The sequence below is a fragment of the Mya arenaria genome, chromosome 2, assembly GCF_026914265.1.
Source record: "Mya arenaria isolate MELC-2E11 chromosome 2, ASM2691426v1".
NCBI classification, from domain to species: domain Eukaryota; kingdom Metazoa; phylum Mollusca; class Bivalvia; order Myida; family Myidae; genus Mya; species Mya arenaria.
Genome location: NC_069123.1, coordinates 46,660,511 through 46,680,061, shown reverse-complemented (window position 1 = coordinate 46,680,061; position 19,551 = coordinate 46,660,511). Strand labels below are relative to the sequence as shown.

The following is a 19,551-nucleotide window of genomic DNA, read 5'->3' as shown; positions in this document are numbered from 1 at the left end:
CAAAGTTCCTGGAAAAAATCAGAATATCATCTATGAAAACTAAACATTCTCTAAGGTGTAATTCTCCCATAGTTTTCTCACAAAGACGCTGAAATGTTGCACATGCATTCGTCAAACCAAAACCCATTCTATTCCACTCATAAAATCCAAGATTTCCAACAGAAAAAGCTGTGTACTGCTTGCTATCTTCTTCCATTTCAACATTCCAGTACCCAGATCTCAAATCAAGTTTTGAAAACATGGTAGCACCTACTAATGTATCAACTATATCATCAAATCTTGGTAACATATAAGCATCTTTCCTAGTTTTAGAGTTCAAAAAGCGCCAATCTATGCAAAATCTGAGACTACCATCTTTCTTTCTAACTAAGACCACATTGCTTGAATAAGGACTATCTGATTCCTTTATGACCCCTGCCTCCAACATCTCCTTAACATGCTGACGAACCTCTTCATACATTCCAGGGGGTATCTTCCTGTACGGTTGCTTGAATGGCTTAGGATCTTCAAGCACAATCTTATGCTTAAGACACTTAGCGCAACCAATGTCTGTTGGCCCAGTGGAAAACACATGTTTCCAGTTACCCAATACCTCATGGACTCTTAGGAGTTGCTCTGGTGTCAAATTATCAGCATTGATTTTAACACCAAGATCTGTTCCTATTTATTCATGAGTCGGGGAACTAGGTAACTCAGAGGCCAAATTGTCAACAACATCTACTTCGGTTATCTGGCAAACTGTTACTTTAGGTTTAATGAGTATAGACTTTGCAGACATATTACATACTTTGACGGCAATTCTAGCAAATGACCCTGACTGCTTCATCTTAACAAGCCTTGGACAGACAGTATAACCTGGATTACCATAGTTTGGATTTTCTGTCACTACTTTTGTTATCTTGTGATCAACGTTTCTTGCAACACATGTTAGAGTTGAAGTTTGATAAGGTGCTAATCTCACAGACTTTTTGCCATGCAACTTAACATCATATGAAGAGTATCTCAAACTGTCTACTGCCAACTGCCACGCCTCGGGTAATTCATCAGATGAGCTATCACGGAACAACCGAATCACATTAGTACCAAGAATAATGGGACAAGAAATACTGAACCTGTTATCGGGGACTACCAACAATGGTACATACAAAGGAGCACTCTGAAAATCAAAAGATAAAGTACATTCAATGTAACCTAAATAGTCAATCTTTGCACCATTTGCTGCCGAAATCTCCAATCCAAGACTATCCAACGGTTTCATAACTGGTTTGGTTGGCATTTCATCAAGTGAATTCTGTGAAATCAAAGAAATATTGGCACCTGTATCAATCAAACATTCCAACATGACCCCATTAATCATAACCACAGTGTGATTTGATTCTCCTACCAGACGTGAAAACAAAGTATCAGGACCCTTACTTTCACCAGCCCCTGTATGGCCCACAACAGAAGCGGTTACTCTTTTGACTGATCCTGTCCAGAGCCTCTGCCTCTACCCCGATATTGTCCATATCCGCCCCTTCTGTTGTTCTGAAAATCGTTAGAGAAAGATTGAGTAGAAGGTGGGTTATCTATCTGTTGACCTTGTGTTTTGGGTCCTAATCGTCTCAATATTTCGTCAAGCTTCGACTCATATTTAATCTCCATTCTAGTTTCTACCTTAGAAATTTCATCTTTCAAATGTTTTTCTAACTGGTTAAATCTATCGTCTAAACTATTTATGGATGCTAAAGCATGTGCATGGGCTTGAGTCTTCTTCGGTGCTGCTACCGACAGTGAAATCTCTTTCTCAACCGTGCGGATTTCCCTAAACAAAGAATTAAAATCAGAAACAGTGTCATATTTGTGCCTAGTTTGACCTTTCAACGTTTCACTATTCAGAGAAGTCCAAAAATTGTGTCGTAACAGATCATTTTTTGATTGTGGAGACATGTGTCCATTTTCAATTGCAGTTTGTAATAATGTTTCTAACCTGCATGCAAAGGATGTGACATTTTCATCAACCCTTTGTATGGCATTAAAAAATTCCTGCATAATCATTCCATGAGTGGATACATCCCCAAACATGGCATCTAACTTCTCTAAAATATCTGTCACTGTCGCATTCTCACCAAGCGGTATTACTAATCTTCTAGCAGTTCCTCGTACCGACCGTCTGATAGCCTGTAACAAACAATGTTCATGAATATCCGGTTCTGAAATCAAACACTTAACTTCATAGCGCCATTCCACAAAAGTACATTCTGTTTTTGGTACTGGTTCATCACCTGAAAAGAAAGGGAGTTTAGGTATAAACGGTGACATATTGACAACCTGTGTGGAATTTCCTGGTCTAGTTTCAGACAACATCTGCAACACTCCACCTCGTCCTTTGGGAAACTGACTTTCACCTATGAAACCTCTCAGGGGTGTGGACTTTGGTCGTGCTGAAACATCAAAATCATAACCACCCCCTTCAGCTTCAGCCATATTTCTACACACTGAAACAATACAGTCAAGAATATTTTGAGCTCACTAATAAATGAATAACCATCTACGGCAGACTTTACTCAATATAAGCTAGTGTCAATATTACCCTCTAAATGCCTTTCTAATAACCAAAAACACCCTAAGCATGTAGAACCCAATGATATTGTGACTGAATTTTCTTTACACTGGAAACACACATAAGACAAACAAACAGAAAATTACTTCATTCACACACCTCAGAATTAATTGGCAAATACTAATTTTATTGAACATTAACAGGAAACACCTTAAATTTTCAAAAATAAAAAATAAAAATTACAAAAAAAACAAACAAACAAAAAAAACAAAACTTTTTACTATTATTCAAAATATTCACTGCCACAGCATTATCCTATGTTTATTTTTAATATAACACAAAACGAGAGCAAATTTTCATGCAAACATGCATTACACAAACAATTTTAACTTCATCAAAAGCATAAAGGTTTAACCATCAAATATGCAAACAAATGCAACAATTAATACTTATCTATTCTGGGAAAACAACAACAATCTTAAAAACACTCAACAAAAATTTAACTCTATCATTATGCTCAGAATAGCATCCAGCTGTGAACATCAAAACGAAAGTAGAATTGGCATAGATTTTTCTTATTGTAACTAAGTCAACAACAAAAGAAAATTACAATAATCCTCGAAATGAGACGAATTATATTACTATCACAAAGGATTTCAGTCAACTTGCCTTTACTTAATTTTTCAACAGCATAGAATTTACAACAAAATTTAACTTACTCACTTTAACAAAAATTGTTATATTTTTTTATATAAACAATAGAAACCTCTATGTAAATATACCAATGAAAATAGTGAAAATTAACACACAAAAAACAACAGCACAAAAGTATTCAATACTCACAGTTTATCCAACAAAATTTCACAAAAACACTAAAAAAAATCCTTCTAGTCCGTGAATTTTACAAGATCACTTCTCCAGCCCCTTATTGATCCTAACTGTTCCCAGGATTCTGCACGTCCAACTTATAATCGCACACGAAAATTACGTCCCCTCAATCGACCACTCGAAACGACCACTCGAAACGACCAAAACGACCACGCCCAGGTCCGTGTCCCCTCAACCACTCGAAACGACCAACAGCTCCTAATAAGGACTTTTACAAGTCGATACGTTAAACCATGATCTTGACTTGACCACAAATGTATCATTCATGTGCACACAAGAATGTTCAAATAATATATGTTTCAGTCAACATATAAGCATGTAGTAAATATCTCTCTGCAGATACTCTTTTGCAGATGTATTTTACAAGTTATTTTTTTAAATATCTCCTGCATTCATACATTTCCTTCTTCGCAGAAATACACTGCTGTTCAACAAAGTTCAGTTGAAACAACTTCAAAAATAAAGTTTAGAATGATGGGTAGGGCTTGCCCTCACCATGCCACGCCCGGTTGACTAGAAGTGTACCAGAATGGAGTTTAAAGGTCCTGCCGGGATCGCCATTGTTACCCGTGCCCCGTCTCTTAGTATTTATAAGGAAGATTACGGTTTCAGGTTTACACTTTATTTAAACTCCAAAGGTTTGACTTTGACAAAATCCTAAAATATACAAAATAATCCAATTAACTTCTTAATACCGGAAAGGTAATAAATTACACAATACAGATAATATAAATAATTATCTAATACATCAAGCACGAGATAAATTCAAATGCAATTACAATACATCTCCAATAAAACAAAGTACTGTAAAGTAACAACTTACCGGGCAGTGGAATAAAATATGGAAAAGTTATCTTTTGAGATGTTGACACCTCAAAACCTGACTCGAAAGTGATTTGTGAAAATAAGAGCGGGAAATATGCAAAAATGTAAGTGTCTATTAATAAAAATACATAAGTTGAAAAACCAGTTCTTGTAAACACATACCCATGAAGACAGTGGACAGCACAATACATATATAACACAACTGACCACTCAGTCACACTTGAGTTCACATGTTAAATAAACCTGCTCTTTTCCTTAAGGGATTAACTTAATAAAATGTGAATATGAAACCTGGGTAACATTGTCCTGCCGGGGTCGCCATTGTTACCCGTGCCCCGTCTCTTAGTATTTATAAGGAAGATTACGGATTCAGGTTTACACTTTATTTAAACTCCAAAGGTTTGACTTTGACAAAATCCTAAAATATACAAAATAATCCAATTAACTTCTTAATACCGGAAAGGTAATAAATTACACAATACAGATAATATAAATAATTATCTAATACATCAAGCACGAGATAAATTCAAATGCAATTACAATACATCTCCAATAAAACAAAGTACTGTAAAGTAACAACTTACCGGGCAGTGGAATAAAATATGGAAAAGTTATCTTTTGAGATGTTGACACCTCAAAACCTGACTCGAAAGTGATTTGTGAAAATAAGAGCGGGAAATATGCAAAAATGTAAGTGTCTATTAATAAAAATACATAAGTTGAAAAACCAGTTCTTGTAAACACATACCCATGAAGACAGTGGACAGCACAATACATATATAACACAACTGACCACTCAGTCACACTTGAGTTCACATGTTAAATAAACCTGCTCTTTTCCTTAAGGGATTAACTTAATAAAATGTGAATATGAAACCTGGGTAACAATAATTATAACTTTGTGTGATATATCGTGTATGCGAGCCTCTATAGCTCAGTGGTAGAGCACTGGTCTCGTAAACCAGGGGTCGTGAGTTCTAACCTCACTGGAGGCAACTGTTTTGTTACATGAAAATCAAAAGCTTGTCCTTTGACCTTTTGACATGAAGGTTATGACATTCAATGATATCCATACACTTATATGCGATTTGATTGAAATCACAGTAATAGTAAAATTGTGGGTAACACATGATTAATATCTGTGTATATAAATATAATTTATTTAAAGCAGTGAAGCTATGGGCGACAAATCAAATATAACTATAAAATCCATTAACGTAATAATAACAGCCAAAGCTGGCGTTAGACTTTTCGATCAAAGCACACAAACTTAATGCATTGCAACCCTAATCTTAAAATCCCAAATTGGTGTACAAATCGTGATAAATGCACCCGATGAGGAATTTTGAGATATTTGTATTTAACTTGTTTTGATGATTAAACTTTCCTCTATTGGATTAGTTTCTGAAGATTTTCATAACAATATTGAATAGAATAATGATAGAAATCCGTATAAACAAATGTGACCTTGACCTTCGACCTGAAACATGAACATTCTGACACACTCCCACGTTGTTAATAAGACATACTTTGCTCATGTTGCAAGTTTATGCTGTATATGTTTATCGGTTTCCCAAATCGCTTCACTGAGACTTCCAAAATAATACCATTTAAAAGTATTGATTTTGTTGTTTTCTATAGGATAAGAGGTTATAGAATGGTAATAAGGGGACATTGTTTTTAAATAACATCGGTATCTCCAAGTGTGACCCTGACCTTTCAAATGAAAGCATGAAAGTTATTACACATTCTCCATTTGTATTTAACATCTACTTTGAATATAATCGTTATCTTCAAATGTCACCTCGACTTTTGATGTAAATACATGCACTTTATGACACACAAACAAATGATGTCAGTTATGTGCGGTTTGATTGAAATCACATTAATAGTTATGTGTTGTTGGTCAAACATGAAGAATGAAAACATAATTTACCAAAAGCCCATGAAAAAATATTTCCGGACGGACGGACAACACAAACTTTTATTCAAAATAAATATTAAACCTAAAGGCCAAATCGGATACAATTATATTGTTCCTGTTACAGAATGTTAAAAACCCTAGGCCATTTATCTTATTCCTGGGACAGCTCTTGTTTTGTTTGTGTGTGTTTATTTCTTTTACCAAAATATTTGCCTCCAGTGAGGTTTGAACTCACGACCCCTGGTTTACAAGACCAGTGCTCTACCACTGAGCTATAGAGGCTCACATACACGTCTTATCACACATAAGTTAAAATTACTACTGCTCGGTATGTTGACCAATCCTGCACAGCTGCGTACCTTTTGTGGAAAGGGTGTGTGACCACATTTATATGTATAAAAGATATGATCATTATTAAATTGCTTTCATAACATATTGGTTTCAAAAATGCCTAATAAACCATTTGTCGCCATTTTAATCATAACCTTGGGCTAAGTTATTTCAATCGCTGTTTTCTTTTGTTGAAAATTTAGATACAAAGAAAGATATATTAAATGAGTCCGTATTCTACACTTTCAAACGGATTTCGATCAAACTTCGCCCACGTACAGAGTAGCATAGGTTAAAAGGCATTGGATCAGACTTGTAGGTAAATATTTCGTAATTCATATTTGTTTATGTTACGCTCATAGCTTTATGTGTCTTCAATACATATCACATTTCTTCCTCAAGTTTTACCTATAAATTCTCACTATAAATGTGATTTCAGTAAAACCAGATATGTTTTAAGAACACCATTGGAGCGTGCGTCATAGCCTCTATTCTTTCAATTCAAAGGTCAAGGTCAGACTTACAGATGTTTATTAAAGTAAAAATAAATATTCAAAATAAATGTTAAAAACTCAAGGCCAAATCGAGTGCATTAATCTCATTCCTGTGACAGCTGTTGTTTTGTTTGTGTATGTTTATGTTTCTTTAACCAAAACCTTTGCCTCAAGTAAGGTTTGAACTTACGACCCCTGGCTTACAAGACCAGTGCTCTACATATACATGTCTTATCACTCATAAGTTAAAATGACCATTTGGCGATATGTTGACCAATCCCGCACAGCTGTGCATCTTTTGTGGAATGAGTGTTTGGTCGTATTTATATGTATAATAGATATGGTCATTATTCAATTGCCTCGATAACTTATTAGATTGAAAAAGTACGCGCGTTCAATCGTGTTTTGATCAAATTTCACCTACGTATATAGAAGCATGGGTTTGAAAGGTCTAAGATCATCATTGTAGGTAAATATTGCGTTAAATGGATTGCACAGGTACATTTAATATGTCACCAATAGCTTCATGGACTTTAAATAAATTTGATATTCAGTCTTTACCAGTATTTAATTACTTGAAGCTTTTTATGTGATTTCAATCCAACCACACATAATTTTAGAAAACTTTGCGGGAGTGTGTCATAACGTTCATATTTCAGCTCAAAGGTCAGTGTCGCATTTGTAAATACGAATTTTAATCATTTTTTCCATTTTAAACAATATGCCAAATACAAATGTCTTACAATGCCTAATCGGGTGCATATATCACGATCACCACTATGGGACTTAAAGATTATGGTTGCATTGCATAAACTTTGAGAGCTTAGTTCGAAAGGTCGAACGTCAGCCTTGGATGTTAATATAGCGTTTATGGATTTCATAGTTATATGTCGTTTATCGCCCATAGCTTCATGGGCTTTTAATAAATCATATATACAAATGTATATACATACATTTGTATGTATTAATGTGATTCAAATCAAATTGCAAATCAGTGTAAGAAATTATTGGAGAGTGTTCCAAAACCTTCATGCTCTCAGTTCAAAGGTCAATCTTATGTTTTTCATATTTTTTGTGACAAAACATTTGCCTCCAGTGAGGTTTTAACTGAAAGCATAGAGGCTATGACGCATGCTCCAATGGTGTTCTTCAAATGTATTTGGTTTTACTGAAATCACATTAATTGTGAGAAGTTATAGGTAGAACTTGAGGAAGAAATGTGATATGTATTGAAAACTCATAAAGCTATGCGCGAAATATGAATTACGCAATATTGACCTACAAGTCTGATCCAATGCCATTTAACCTCATGCTTCTCTATTCGTAAAAGTTTTGTCAAAATCCATTTGAAAGTGAAGAATACGGACTCATTGAATTTAGCTTTGTATCGCAATTTTCAACTAAAGATATCAGCGATTAAAACACATTGTGTATTAACATTTTACAGTTTCCATCATAACAAGTCTTACATAACTTAGCCCAACGTTTTTATTAAAATAGTGACCAATGATTTACTAGACATTTTTTTCAAACCAATAAGTTATGGAGGCAATTGCATAAAATTCATATACAATATATACATAAATACGGCCACATACTTTTTCCACAAAAGGTGCACCAGCTGTGCGGGATTGGTCAACATACCGAGCAGTGGTATTTTTAACTTATGGGTGATAAAACGTGTATGCGAGCCTCTATAGCTCAGTGGTAGAGCACTGGTCTCGTAAACCAGGGGTCGTGAGTTCAAACCTCACTGGAGGCAACTGTTTTGTTACAGAAAAAATATGAAAAACAAAAGGTTAACCTTTGACCTGAGAGCATGAAGGTTATGACATTCAATGATATCCCTACACTTACCCGATTTATCTGATTTGATTGAAATCACATTAAAACTAAAAACAATCGTGTAGTTCATAATAGATATACACTTAATTTTAAATTAATTTAAAGCCCGCAAAGCTATAGGCCAGACTTGAAAACTACATATGGAATCCATTTCACACAATAGTTAACTACCAAGCTGATCTAAGACCTTTCCAATCCATTCACCTCTATACTGATGATGCTTGATTGAAATCCGATTGAACGTGAATCATTCGGAATTTTTGTAGATATCCTTGTATCTCAATTCTCAACTTAAGAAATCACAGATTGAAATTTATTTTCTATTAACATTTTACAGTTTCTATATTAACAAATCTATCATAAATGAGCCAAAAGTTAAGATTAAAATAGCGAACATTTATTTACTACACATTTTTTCAAACCAATAAGTTATCGAGGCAATTGATTAATGAGCAAATCTTTTATACATATAAATACGGCCACATATTATTTCCATAAAAGGTGCACCAGCTGTGCGGGATTGGTCAACATACCGAGCAGTGGTAATTTTAACTTATGGGTGATAATGCGTGAATGTTAGCCAATAAGTTATCGAGGCAGTTCAAATAAGAGCATATATATTATACATACAAATACGGCCACACACTCATTCCATAAAGATGCACAGGTGTGCGGTATTGGTAAACATATTGCCTAATGGTAAATTTAACGTATGGGTGGTAACACGTAAGCCTCTATAGCTCAGTGGTAGAGCACTGGTCCTGTAAACCAGGGGTCGTGAGTTCAAACGTCACTGGAGGCAAAGGTTTTGGTAAAAGAAAACACACACACACACACACACACACACACACACACACACTCAATACAAGAGCTGTCACAGGAACAATATAAATGCACCATATTTTGCCTTAGGGTTTTAACAATTATTTTGAATAAAACTGACTAAAAGAAAAAAAATCTGCAAGTGTGACCTTGACCTTTCAATTGCAAGCATAAGGTTTATGACACGCGCTTGTGGAGGCAATGGAATAATAAGCACATCTATTTAAGATATTAAAACGGCAACACTTTCCTTTCATAAAAGGTGCATAGCTGTGGGGGACTGGTCAAAATATCTAATTTTAGCTTATGAGTGATATTACGTGTATATGAGCCTCTATATCCCAGTGATAGAGCACTGGTCTTATTAAGTGAGTTCAAACCTCACTGGAGGCAATAGTTTTGTGGATTTTTTTTACAAAAAACAGCCGTCACTGCAAGGTGATAAAACACATAAAGCTATGGGCGAAAACTCAAATAAACCTATGAAATCAATATTACGCAATACAGACCTCTAAGGCTGACCTTAGAACTTTTAAACTAAGCTCAAACATGTCATGCTTTACAAAACTACTCTTTACATTCCACAATGGTCTACAAATCTTTAAAGTTTGTTTAAAATAAAATTAACAGCTGAGTCATGAAGTATTGCTATGGAAAATATTGTTGAAAAGTGACCTCCAAGTGTGACCAAGCATTGTATTTATACTCATCTTGCAATGGTGGTCTACAACTCTGCCGAGTCTGCTTCTGTTCCATTCAATAGTTTGAAAACAGTAGCGGTGGTAGGTAATTGATAATGTACCGATATATGATAATTTTAACTGATGTGTTATAAAATCCATAAACGTAATAATAACAGCCAAGGCTGGCTGTAGAATTTTCAATCAAAGCTCACACGCATGTCTACCCTGATCTTAAAATCCCAAAGTGGCGTACAAATGGTGATATATGCACCCGATAAGGCCTTGTCATACACTTGTATTTAACATGTTCTTATGTATAAACTTTCTACAACTGGATTTGTTTCTGATGTTTTTTATAAAAATATTGAATAGAAAATGATAGAAATCCGCATAAGCAAATGAGACCTTGACATTCGAGCTGAAACATGAATGTTATGACACATTCCCACATGGTGTTCGATAACTATATGTGGTTTGACTGAAATCACATTAATAGTAATTAGATATTCATAAAAGATGTATAATTAATATGAAATATATTTAAAGCCCGTGAAGCTACATACAAATGATCTAAATGCATGCAAGTTATGAATGTAAGGTTTTGTCAAAGACAAAACCTGGAAAACAAGAGCATTCACAACAACGCGATCACTGCACACGATTTGGCCTTGTCAGACATTTGTATTAAACATTATTTTTGAATAAAAAGCTTGATTTAAACACGCATCTGTAAGTGTGACCTTAATCTTTGAGCTTGTAGCATGACTTTTATGACACATCCTCCTATGGTGTTCTGAATTTTTTTATTCTTTTTTATTTATTTTTTATTTTTTTATTTTTATTTTTATTTTTTTTATTTTTTTGGGGGGGAGTAATTGAATTCACACAAAACGTTAAGATTATTTGTAACATCAAGAAAACATTAAAAAGTGATTGAAATCCCAGGAAGCTATTGGCGAGACATAAATTTGCATATGAAATCCGTCAAATGCAATATTGACTTATAAGGCTGATCTAAGGCCTTTCAAACTGACATAATGAACAGTATGAGGCTTTTCACTTACTTAAAACATGTGAACTACGTGGTCCTAATCATGGATTTTATGGCGTTATTGTCAAATTATTGGACACTCTCACGACCGCTGATGTACAATACCTTGAGCATTACTCAGTATACTACTGAGATATGGAGGCAAAATAATAATGCCCTTGTCTAAAATTATACAGATGAAAACCACCACTACAGGTGTACAGTTGTGAGGAATTGTCAATGAATATGCAGATCTATGGTAATTTTAAATTATGTGTGATAAAACGTGTATGCGAGTCTCTACAGCTCAGTGGTAGAGCATTGGTCTCGTAAACCCTTGGGTTCAAACCTCAGTGGAGGTAAATGTTTTGTCACAGAAAAGTTTGACCCTTGAACTGAGAGCACGAAGGCTGTGGAATACTCTCCAATAATTTCCTACACTTTGCGATTTGATTGGAATCATATTAACACTTGAAAGTTATGGGTAAAACATGAAAAATATATATGTATATACATTTGTATATATAATTTATTAAAAGCCCATGAAGCTATGTACGATAAATCAATATAACACATGAAATCCATAAACGCAATATTAACATCCAAGGCTGACGTTAGACCTTTTGAACTAAACTCTCAAACCTTATGTAAGGCAACCTTAATCATAAAATCCCATAGTGGTGATCGTGATAAATGCACCCGATTAGGCCTTGTAAGAAATTTGTATTTGACATATTGTTTTGAATAGAAAAAAATATTAAAATCCGTATTTACAATTGTGACATTGACCTTTGTGATATGTATTAAAAACACATATAGCTATCGACAAAACATCAAACAAAAATAATATGAAATCAATATAACGCAATATTGACCTACAAGTTTGATCCAATGCCTTTTAACATCATGCTTCTCTATAAGTAGGCGAAGTTTGATCGAAATCCCGTTTAAAGTGACGAATACGGTCTCAGTGAATATATCTTTGTATCTCAATTTTCAAACTAAAGAAATCAGCGATTGAAATACATTATATATTAACATTTTATAGTTTCCATCATAAAAAGTATTTCATAACTTAGCCCAAAGTTATGACTAAAATAGCTACCAATGGTTTACTAGACATTTTTTCCAAACTAAAAAGATATAGATAAAGATATAAATACGGCCAAATACTCATTCCATAAAAGGTGCACAGCTGTGCAGGATTGGTCAGCATATCGCAAAAATGGTCATTTTAACTTATGAGTGATAATAGGTATATGTGAGCTTCTATAGCTCAGTGGTAGAGCGCTGGTCTTGTAAACCAGGGGTCGTAAGTTCAAACCTCACTGGAGGCAAAAGTTTTGTGAAAAGAAAAAGAACATAACGCGAACTGTGACCGTAACTAGATAAATGCACCCGATTTGGCCTGGGGTTTAAACATTTATTTTTAATAAAAGTGTGATAAAAACAAATAACTTCAAATGTGACCTTGTCCTTGAACTAAAGGCATAACGGTTATGACACACGCCCCCATGCTGGTCTTCATTTATATTTGGTTTCGTTCAAATCACATTAATATAGAAATCATAGGCAAAACACGAGTAGGAAATATGATAAGTGTTGAAAACACATAAAGCTATTGGCGAAAAATCAAATAAACTCATGCAATCAATATTACGCAACAAAGACCTTCAAGGCTGACCTAAGAACTTTAAACAAAGCTTTTATGTATGGTTTGATTCAAATCACATTTATACAGGAATCATAGCTAAAACATAGGAAGAAATATGATATGTGTTGAAAAAACATAAAGCTATGGCCGAAAAATCATACAAATCTATGAAAACAATATTACGAAACAAAAACCTCCAAGACTGACCTGAGACTTTAAACTGAGTTCACACACTTCTAGCATTACAAAACTACTCTTAACATTCAACACTGATATACAATTCTGTAAAGTTTGATTGAATTCAAATTAACAGCTGAGCCACGTATTGCTATGAGTTTAATATTGTTGAAAAGTGACCTCCAAGTGTGACCAAGCATTGTATTTCCACACATCTTCCAATGGTGGTCTACAACTCTGCTGAGTCTGCTTCTGTTCCATTCGATAGTTTGAAAAGTATAGCTGAGGGATGAAGCTTATATAGTATAGCAATACGTACCCTTGTGAACAAATCCTTATCTCTTACTACTGAGACATGGAGGAAAATGAATAATGCAAATGCCCGTTATACATATGAAAACCCCACACAAAAAGAGCACAGTTGTGGGAATTGTTTGATAAATCTTGTATGCGAGCCTCTATAGCTCAGTGGTAGAGCACTGGTCTCGTAAACCAGGGGTCGTGAGTTCAAACCTCACTGGAGGCAACTGTTTTGTCACATGAACATCAAAAGCTTGTCCTTTGACCTTTTGGCATGAACGTTATAATATCCAATGATATCCATACACTTATTTGCGATTTGATTGAAATCACAGTAATAGTAAAATTGTGGGTAGAGCACTGGTCTTGTAAACCAGGGGTCGTGAGTTCAAACCTCACTGGAGGCAAAAGTTTTGTAACAGGAAAAAGAAACACACACAAAAATGAGCACTGTAACAGTAACTAGATGAATGCACCCGATTTGTCCTTCGGTTTTTAACATATATTTTAAATAAAAGTTTCACTTAAATAAAAATCTGCAAGTGTGACCTTGTCCTTGAATTAAAAGCATAGAGGTTATGGCACACGCTCCCATGCTGTTCTTCATTTAAATATGGTTTCTTTCAAATCACATTAATGGAGAAATCATAGGCAAAACATGAGTAAGAAATATGATAAGTGTTGAACACTCAAAGCTATTGGCGAAAGATCAAATAACCCTATGCAATAAATATGACGCAAAAAAAACCTCCAAGGTTGACCTAAGAACTTTAAACTTAGCTCACACACTTAATGCATTACAAAACTACGTTTGATATTCCACAATGATCAACAAATCATTTAATGTTTGATTAAATTCAAATTAAGAGCTGAGCCACGAAATATTGCTATAAGTTAAATATTGTTGAACAGTGACCTCCAAGTGTGACCAAGCATTGTATTTCCACACATCTTATACTGGTGGTCTACAACTCTGCCGGGTCTGGTCCTGTCCAATTCGATAGTTTGAAAAGTATAGCTGGGGGTGAAGCTTATATATAGCTATACGTACCCTTGTGAACAAGTCCTTATCTCTTACTACTGAGATATGGAGGCAAATGAATAATGCCTTTGTCTGTAATACATATGAAAACCCTCACAAAAGGTGGACAGTCGTGGAAATTTATTAATATACCGATATATGATGATTTTAACTTATGTGTGACATGTCGTGCATACGAGCCTCTATAGCTCAGTGGTAGAGCACTGGTCTCGTAAACCAGGGGTCGTGAGTTCAAACCTCACTGGAGGCAACTGTTTTGTCACATGAAAATCAAAAGCTTGTCCTTTGACCTTTTGGCATGAACGTTATAACATCCAATGATATCCATACACTTATTTGCGATTTGATTAAAATCACAATAATAGTAAAATTGTGGGTAACACATGATTAATATCTGTGTATATAAATATAATTTATTTAAAGCCCGTGAAGCTATGTGCGAGAAATCAAATATAACTATAAAATTCATTAACGTAATAATAACAGCCAAAGCTGGCGTAAGACTTTTCGATCAAAGCTCACAAACTTATTGCAGGTCAATCCTAATCTTAATATCCCAAATTGGTGTACAAATTGTGATGAATGCACCCGATGAGGCATTGTGAGACATTTGTATTTAACTTGTTTTTATAATTGAACTTTCGACTACAGGATTAGTTTCTGAAGTTTTTCTCATAACAAGTTTCAATAGAAAAATGATAGAAATCCTTTCGACTACTGGATTAGTTTTTCATAGAAATAAAAAAATGATAGAAATCCGTATAAACAAATGTGACCTTGATCTTCGACCTGAAACATAAACGTTATAATACACTCCCACATGGTGTTCAATTACTATATGTGGTTTGATAGAAATCAAATTAATAGTATTTAGATATTCATAAAAGATGAAGACTTAATTTGAAATATATTAAAAGCGCGTGAAGCTATGGGCGAAACCTGAAATGTTCCTATGCAATCAATTTAACACAAAAATTACCTACCAGGTTAATTTAAGACCTTTCAAACCCATGCATATTTGTGTGAAAAACTACAGAAACAAGTTTAGTAGCCAAACGTTTAAACATAAACATAAACATCTCCATTCTTAGGTGAAGTTGGATAGAAATCCGATTGAATGTGAAGAATATGGACTTATAATATATCATTGTATCTAAACTAAAGAAATCGGCGATTGAAATGTATTTTCTTATAACATTTTACACTTTATATCATAGCAAATCTCACAAAACTTAGCCCAAAGGTATGGTTAAAATAGCGACCATTGGTCTACTAGACCATTTTATCAAACCAATATTAAAGTTATCGAGGCAATTCAATAATGAGCATACGATTGTATATATTATACATACAAATGCGGCTACGCACCCATTCCATAAAAGGTGCACAGCTGTGCAGGATTGGTCAACATATCGCCAAATGAAAATTTAACTTATGGGTGATAACATGTGTGCGTAAGCCTCTATAGCTCAGTGGTAGAGCACTGGTCTTGTAAACCAGGGGTCGTGAGTTCAAACCTCACTGGAGGCAAAAGTTTTGTAACAGGAAAAAGAAACACACACAAAAATGAGCACTGTAACAGTAACTAGATGAATGCACCCGATTTGTCCTTCGGTTTTTAACATATATTTTAAATAAAAGTTTCACTTAAATAAAAATCTGCAAGTGTGACCTTGTCCTTGAATTAAAAGCATAGAGGTTATGGCACACGCTCCCATGCTGTTCTTCATTTAAATATGGTTTCTTTCAAATCACATTAATGGAGAAATCATAGGCAAAACATGAGTAAGAAATATGATAAGTGTTGAACACTCAAAGCTATTGGCGAAAGATCAAATAACCCTATGCAATAAATATGACGCAAACAAAAACTCCAAGGTTGACCTAAGAACTTTAAAATTAGCTCACACACTTCATGCATTACAAAACTACGTTTGATATTCCACAATGATCAACAAATCATTTAATGTTTGATTAAATTCAAATTAAGAGCTGAGCCACGAAATATTGCTATAAGTTAAATATTGTTGAACAGTGACCACCACCAAGTGTGACCAAGAATTGTATTTCCACACATCTTATACTGGTGGTCTACAACTCTGTCGAGTCTGCTTATGTCCAATTCGATAGTTTGAAAAGTATAGCTGGGGGTGAAGCTTATATAGTATAGCTATACGTACCCTTGTGAACAAGTCCTTATCTCTTACTACTGAGATATGGAGGCAAATGAATAATGCCTTTGTCTGTAACACATATGAAAACCCTCACAAAAGGTAGACAGTCGTGGAAATTTATTAATATACCGATATATGATGATTTTAACTTATGTGTGACATATCGTGCAAACGAGCCTCTATAGCTCAGTGGTAGAGCACTGGTCTCGTAAACCAGGGGTCGTGAGTTCAAACCTCACTGGAGGCAACTGTTTTGTCACAGAAAACATATGAAAATCAAAAGCCTGACCTTTGACCTGAGAGCATGAAGGTTATGACATTCAATGATATCCCTAAACTTATTTGCGATTTGATTGAAATCATATTATTAGGTTAAGTTGTGGGAAAAACATTATTAATATTTATATATTGACCAAGGTTAGGCAGAACGGACGAAGGGAAAAACAAACACGTTGATTGAATGAAAAAAGGGCATTTATTCAAAATGCCATAAAAGTAATATAAACTTATATATATACACATGTAGATTTTCAACGAGATCATAATTATCTGGGTGGATAAAACCGCCTTGTGTGTATATAAATAGCATTTATTAAAAGCTCGTGAAGCTATGGGCGAGAAATCAAATATAACTATAAAATCCATCAACGTAATAATAACAGCCAGGGCTGGCGTCAGACTTTTCGATCAAAGCTCACAAATTTAATACATGTAAACCCTAATCTTATAATCCCAAAGTGGTCTAAAAATGGTAATAAATGCACCCGAGTAGGCCTTGTGATACATTTGTATTTAACTTGTTTTTATAATTTAACTTTCGACTACTGGATTAGTTTTTCATAGAAATAGAAAAAATGATAGAAATCCGCATAAACAAATGTGACCTTGACCTTAGACCTGAAACATGAACGTTATGACACCCTCCCACATGGTGTTCGAAATGTATATGTAGTTTGATTAAAATCACATTAATAGTAATTAGATATTCATAGACGATGAAGGCTTAATTTGAAATATATTTAAAGCCCGTGAAGCTATGGGCGAAACCTGAAATGTTCCTATGCAACCCATTAAACACAAAAGTTACCTACCAGGTTGATCTAAGACCTTTCAAACCCATGTATATTTATGTGAAATACTACAGAAACAAGCTCAGTAGCCGAAAGTCTAAACATAAACATAAACATCTCCATTCTTAGTTGGAGGTGGAGTTGGATAGAAATACGATTGAACGTGAAGAATATGGTCTAATTATATATCATTGTATCACAACTAAAGAAGATCGTTCATAAATGGGCCAAAATAGCGACCAATGGTTTACTAGACATTCTCTCAAACCAATACATTATCGAGGCAATTGAATTATGAGCATATCTTTTATACATATAAATATGTCAACATATTATTTCCATGAAAGTACACATATGTGTGGGATTGGTCAATATACCGAGCAGTGCTAATTTTGACTTATGGGTGATTATGTGTGTATGTAAGTCTCTATAGCTCAGTGGTAGAGCACTGGTCTTGTAAACCAGGGGTCGTGAGTTGGTTTTGGTAAAAGCCAAAAACACACACACACACAAACAATACAATAACTGTACCAGAAACAATATAAATGAACCAGATTTGGTCATAGGGTTTTTCACATTTATTTTGACTTAAATAAAAATCTGCAAGTTTGACCTTGACCTTTGAACTGAAAACATAAGGGTTATGACATACGCTTATGGGGGCAATGGAATAATGATCACATCTATTATATAATATTATATAAATACGGTCACACGCTCTATCCACAAAAGGTACACAGCTGTGCAAGATTGGGCAACATACCAAGCAGTGGTTATTTTAACTTATGGGTGATATGACGCGTATGTGAGCCTCTATAGCTCAGTGGTAGAGCACTGGTCTTGTAAACCAGGGGTCGTGAGTTCAAACCTCACTGGAGGCAAAAGTTTTGTTAAAAGAGGAAAACACACACACAAAAAAGATGTCACAGAAACGAGATAACTGCACCCGGTTTGGCCTTGGGTTTTTAACATTCATTTTGAAGTTTGAAATTTACTTTTTTTAAAGTTTTTTATTTTTCAGTTTGATTTAAATAGACATCCGCAAGTGTGACATTGACTTTTACACTGAAAGCATAAGGGTTATGACACACGCTTATATGGAGGCAATGGACCAATTGGCAATTGTATTATACATATAAAAACGGCCACACTCTTTCCAAAAAAGTTTATTTTTTTCTGATGGAAAACTCTCATGATGTTCTCAAAGTATATGAGGTATGTATACCAGAAAATAATGAAACTTACATGAAACGTGTTTAACTATAGTATCATGTTTGATGTGCAAGATATGACTGCATAACGTTAGTTAAACTGATTTTCTTTTTCCATGAACAAGAGCTTAAGTGACAAATGCCCTGGGACGTACACTCGACATGTGCAGAGATAAATACCTGCGTGTTGCACCCTACATGTCGCTTCTATGTGCCGAACATTTGTGACGTTTTATTTCAAAATTGCCCCCTTGCATGACAAAGTTGCAGCCCGGAAACGACCAACTTGCTATGTACATTGAACCTGCATTACTCTCTAAAAATGGCATCGACCATGTGTCTTATACGCGACCACCACCTTATGCACCGAATATCTGTGTCACTTTATTGCAAAATCCCCCGTTGAGGCCAGACACGACCACCTATATTCTATGTCCATATACATGTATGCAGCTTTTCATAATCATTGACCTAGAAGTGTGACCTTGACTTTCGAGATAGGAACGTGTCTTGTACGCGACACCTCACCCTCATGCGCTT

At 34.8% G+C, this 19,551-nt stretch overlaps 10 non-coding genes across 10 annotated transcripts; 9 read left to right on the top strand and 1 right to left on the bottom strand.

Annotated features, from left to right (window-relative positions):
* Positions 1 to 5,178: 5,178 nt before the first annotated feature.
* Positions 5,179 to 5,250, top strand: Trnat-cgu (transfer RNA threonine (anticodon CGU)). The gene has a single exon. It is a non-coding gene; the product is annotated as a tRNA-Thr (tRNA).
* Positions 5,251 to 6,389: 1,139 nt separating this feature from the next.
* Trnat-ugu (transfer RNA threonine (anticodon UGU)) lies at positions 6,390 to 6,461 on the bottom strand. The gene has a single exon. It is a non-coding gene; the product is annotated as a tRNA-Thr (tRNA).
* A 2,232-nt stretch (positions 6,462 to 8,693) lies between these two features.
* Positions 8,694 to 8,765, top strand: Trnat-cgu (transfer RNA threonine (anticodon CGU)). Its single transcript has one exon. It is a non-coding gene; the product is annotated as a tRNA-Thr (tRNA).
* Positions 8,766 to 9,578: 813 nt separating this feature from the next.
* Trnat-ugu (transfer RNA threonine (anticodon UGU)) lies at positions 9,579 to 9,650 on the top strand. Its single transcript has one exon. It is a non-coding gene; the product is annotated as a tRNA-Thr (tRNA).
* Positions 9,651 to 12,648: 2,998 nt separating this feature from the next.
* Trnat-ugu (transfer RNA threonine (anticodon UGU)) lies at positions 12,649 to 12,720 on the top strand. Its single transcript has one exon. It is a non-coding gene; the product is annotated as a tRNA-Thr (tRNA).
* Positions 12,721 to 13,668: 948 nt separating this feature from the next.
* On the top strand, positions 13,669 to 13,740 carry Trnat-cgu (transfer RNA threonine (anticodon CGU)). Its single transcript has one exon. It is a non-coding gene; the product is annotated as a tRNA-Thr (tRNA).
* A 994-nt stretch (positions 13,741 to 14,734) lies between these two features.
* Positions 14,735 to 14,806, top strand: Trnat-cgu (transfer RNA threonine (anticodon CGU)). Its single transcript has one exon. It is a non-coding gene; the product is annotated as a tRNA-Thr (tRNA).
* Positions 14,807 to 16,014: 1,208 nt separating this feature from the next.
* Trnat-ugu (transfer RNA threonine (anticodon UGU)) lies at positions 16,015 to 16,086 on the top strand. The gene has a single exon. It is a non-coding gene; the product is annotated as a tRNA-Thr (tRNA).
* Positions 16,087 to 16,905: 819 nt separating this feature from the next.
* On the top strand, positions 16,906 to 16,977 carry Trnat-cgu (transfer RNA threonine (anticodon CGU)). The gene has a single exon. It is a non-coding gene; the product is annotated as a tRNA-Thr (tRNA).
* A 1,632-nt stretch (positions 16,978 to 18,609) lies between these two features.
* Trnat-ugu (transfer RNA threonine (anticodon UGU)) lies at positions 18,610 to 18,681 on the top strand. Its single transcript has one exon. It is a non-coding gene; the product is annotated as a tRNA-Thr (tRNA).
* The last annotated feature ends 870 nt before the right edge of the window (positions 18,682 to 19,551 follow it).